Below are 4,640 nucleotides of genomic sequence, written 5' to 3'. Positions count from 1 at the left end.
GCCTTTATTTGAAACTTTAAAATTCAAACTTTTCAGTTTCGAAAAATTCTAAAAATAAATATGCATATAGCTAGATACATAATATACATGTGTGCAAAGTTTTAGGTCGAAATACAATAAAATGTGAGCTACTCAAAAAAGACAAATCTGGGGCTTTTTAGCATATGTACTGTTCATCTTTAAAGTTCATGATTTTGTTTTTTTGTGCAGCTCGCAATTCAAGGTATTTCATCCTGAAATTTTTCACACATACACTTTACATCCTTGCATACATGTGTAATTTTTTTCAGAATTTTTTTGAACCGAAATTTATGAATTTTGAATTTTTCAAAATAAAGGGCTCCATGGAGCTCGGTCTCCAAAATGCCCTACTCATCAACTTTCTCATTTGTAGTACAAAAACAACACCTTGTATGCACAACTTGTGTATATAGATACCACATAACCAATTCACACCAATACAAATTTCTGGGAGATGTGGCCATTCCGTAAAATAAAACTAAATACATAAAGTAAACAGTAAACACCCCCTTTAGCATGTACTAAGCATAGCGGATGCCAAGAATCATTCAAGTTGACCAAACACACTTGACTATGACTGAATCCAAGACTTCAAATTCTAATTATCTACTTCTAATGAGAAGTCCACGAAATCTGCTTCAACAATACCAGGCACAGACAATTACATTATAATTGGAAATTATACTGAATGATGACAAGCACAAAGACTCAGTCTCCCATCCCAGGGGTCAACAAAATATATAATCTAAGCAATCATACGCCATAAAAACCTGGATGAACAAGGAAGGATAAGGTCTGGCAGTACACTTGAAGTAATTACCTGTCCAGCGGCCATCGGAAATTATCAGTTGAGGAATTTCGGAAGTAAGAAAATGGGAGTACCAGCCTCCAAGATCTGCCCAAATAAATTGACCACAACCAGTATGAACATCACCTGCACAAAATTTGGGATTGAGAGGATATCAGGATAATGTAATTGTTTGGTGTAAGAACGGGAAAGAAATATAGGGGAACCTAGCCGAGTGCCATGCTGATGGATGTTGTGTTGCCGGAGTGGGAAGAATTAGTGAAGAGTGATAGGGGCATAAATACACGTACCTGTACCGAGGCAGCGGAAGGATGGGCACATCACCTGCCATGAATGCAGAGAAACCGAAGAATGATTGCTTCTTCAAATCTCAACGGAGCAGTTGTGCTCAGCGGAACAGCCATAGTGTCGGCCTACATCTCCCGCATAGGCTCTCCTTGCCCTAAACCGTGGGACTGATCAATCCATCGCCTCCTCTCTCTAGCAGCGACCGTCCACGTCAGCTCGCTCCCCCCTCTCTCAGCCTAGTTTACCATAGGGCTTCAAATTTTCCTCTGGAAAAGCAGCCCTCTAGGACTTTTTGGCCCAGGAATCAGAATGTACGGTGAAAGCCGGAGTAGACAACAGACTAACGGTCAAGGTTGCGCCCAAGTCACGAAAATGGATGGCCAGAAACGCGCAGGGCGTTAGATGGTTGGAAAGCTGCTCAGTATTACTGTCCTAAAATGTGGCTAAATTTCTGTATATCAGAAACATAGCTCATCATGACATAGTTCATTGACCGTGAACCAAGGCCTAGATTTTGTTTGTTATTGTGTGAATCACTGAATCGAAAATGACCTGAGTGTGTTGCGATAACTCGGTGCCAATTTCGTTGTTTGTTAACAGAAGAAAATCCTGTCTTCTAACATTTTCCTAGAGTATTTATAAAGCAACTGTTGAAAAAGCACAATTCAACAACCACAAACCAGAGAATTTCTTGAACAGACGAGATAAGCAAATCTATACCAATATAAAAAAACATGAGTTAAGATAAGCAAATCTAAGCTCTCCAAAAATATATTTAAAATTTATAACTATCAATCCCATGGTTGTGGGCAAATATTATACCATCTCCTAATCACAGTATATGTATAGTTTGTTAATTCAACTTATTTATTCATAGTTACTTTCTGATTTTATTTTATGTACGTGGAAATTTATTACTCATCCTTACAATTTTCTACGTGATATTTATGTAAAAGAAGCCGGTGTCATTACTATCGAGATGGACATGCTATTTCAAGCTTATAAACAAATTTTCAGTCTAACATTGAATTCTACACCGATATACATGCCTTTAAAAAAGTATCTGTTTGGCTAAAAATAATCTGGCGAGTATACAACTGCATCTCGACCATCGGAGTGCATATATAAATAGGAAGGCTAACTTCTGTCCCACTGCTTTTTTTTGCGACAAAAATCTCATAGTAGCGCCTTTTCAAACTATATGGTTTCATCGGCATGGACAGGATGAACCTACATCAGAAAATCCTGGTGCATCTTCATCCTCGTTCACCTCTTTGGCTCTCCCTTCACCAGTCACCACGGTTTCCTTCTATTATCTTGAGCTCATCTCCCACTTACATGCTAAGAGTCACCACCACGATGTGGCTTCTAGGATCTCCTTCCTAGTAGTCGCCACCAGGATGTAGCGTCAGGATTCAAGTGCATGGATCCCTAACTCCGGCAAAGGAACATTCGTATAAAAGTTTGAATCATCATTTTTGTCAAGGGATTTAATATAGTTTTGTATTGTTATTAATTTTGCTAGACACAACCTCAGCCTAAGGTTCACAAAGGGATAGAAATAGAAATATGTTCTCTCACAATTTCAATAGATGTTCCAACATCTTCTGCGCGCAAGAATTCTCCGCATCCTTTACCCTTGACATCTTATCACTTAAAGTTACCCAAATACCACCTTGGGTTTCTACCTGAACAGAGTAAACAAATGTCCTATCATGTGCCGGGCCATCTTCCTTCTCTAACCTGAAAAAAAACAATGAAGCAACTGTGTAGGGCTGATCTAGGCAAAATGTCAAGTTAGATAATGCAAGAAGTGGTAAGCATTCAAAGGCGCTAAGCTTTCACTCGGCCCCTCCCACACACCTTGTCAAGAGTATTCGAGCCACTAGACCCATCATGACAAAGGACCCACCACGACAAACCAAGGACTTGCTCCTGATAAAGATCAGGGCTTGCCACCCACGGCGACAGCTACGCAGGACCAACCGCTACTACTCCCCTCAGAGTCACGCCGACAGAGATAGCACCCAACACCACCGTTGCGATGCGTGTCGAAGAGTCGACCGCATAGCCCACCATCCAAGGCCACCGCCCGGGCGTCCAAACTCCACCGTACAGAACCAATGGTGTGACAGCAGCTGCAACTCAGCCCAGCTCTTCGTGAACATGCAAGAAACCGCCGCGCCAGATGCACCGTATGGGCCACAGGACGAGGCCGCAGACCGACCCTCCTGGTGAGATTTAGCGGAGGGCGGCAACTCTATGTGTGGGCAAGCACCTGCCAGCCAAAGCACTGACAGACCAAGGTTGGAGGTCATGACTGCATCGCCCCCACGCGCCGACAATGGGGGAGAACAGCTCCACTGCAGAGGCCAACAAACGAGGCCATGGACTGGCCTTCTTGGACAGATCTAGCGATGCACATCACCTCCATGCCTCGGCGGGCATCTCCCATCCCAAGGCAACAACGGGCAGAGGCGGCGGCCAAGAACGTGTAGCCCGTGCGTGCAACACCAGGGGAGTTGCACGCCACCATGCCCGAGTGGAACCCCATGGCTCTCGGAACCGCGTCGTTGACGACACCATGCGCGGAGGTACAGAGAGGAGGAGCAAGGGTAGAGGGAGGGAGGAGCACCCCGCCGCCGTCGTGGGCCGGCCGATGGCCGGTGACGGCGGTGCGGGAGGACACGAAGAGAGTGGTGGCGGCGATGGGAAAACCTAACCCGCAACCCACCCAGGAGGGCGATGCAAGGTCCTCACAAGGGGTTTTTTCACATCATCGTTTACTGCCCATTTTCTTTTGAAAAAAGGGGGATAATAATACTACTATTGAGCAAGAACCATGAAGGATCAGGCCGCCAACAAATATGGAAGTTAGGATTTCCTTGATTTGTTTCATATATTGATGTACGAACACGGTAAGGTAAAGACTAAAGGTGAGGAAGGATGGTGATGGGTGCATGGAAAGGAAGATGTGTGAGTGGGTGGTTTCTGTGTGTGGGCAGGGGGGCAGCATGAAGCAGTCTAGGCGCGCAAAAACATATATGGGAGCGAGATAGGAGATGAATGTTACAGGAAGTGAGGAAGGGGAAATGTGGGCATGGGCTTCTAGGAAGGAACATGAAAGCGCTGGAGGGAGTGGGTCGATGCCCGAAGGAACATCGGCGGGCATGGGAGAGAATGGGATAAAGGAAAGATATATGCCCATCAAATTTTCTATTTTTCTGATTGGTTAAGATAGTAGATCATGCAAGGTGGCTCAATGCATACATACAATAATCATGTCTAATCATGTCAAGTAGCTGCCGCTTTAGTCAAAATAACTTTGTGAAACACAATGATGGGGAAACTAAAAAAGTGCACAATTTTTATACTTCAAGGTAGTGTTTTAGACGGTTTTGGAGTTCTAGGTTGAAAAGACATACTCAAGCCATAGTTTAAGGTTGAAAAGTGTACACTTTTTCATTTTAGAAATGCCTTAGCACTTACTAAGATGCTAAAATGTACAAAGAATGATGAATTG

The sequence above is a fragment of the Triticum aestivum genome, chromosome 7D, assembly GCF_018294505.1.
Source record: "Triticum aestivum cultivar Chinese Spring chromosome 7D, IWGSC CS RefSeq v2.1, whole genome shotgun sequence".
Taxonomy (NCBI): Eukaryota; Viridiplantae; Streptophyta; class Magnoliopsida; order Poales; family Poaceae; genus Triticum; species Triticum aestivum.
Note: the sequence above shows the minus strand (reverse complement) of the source record.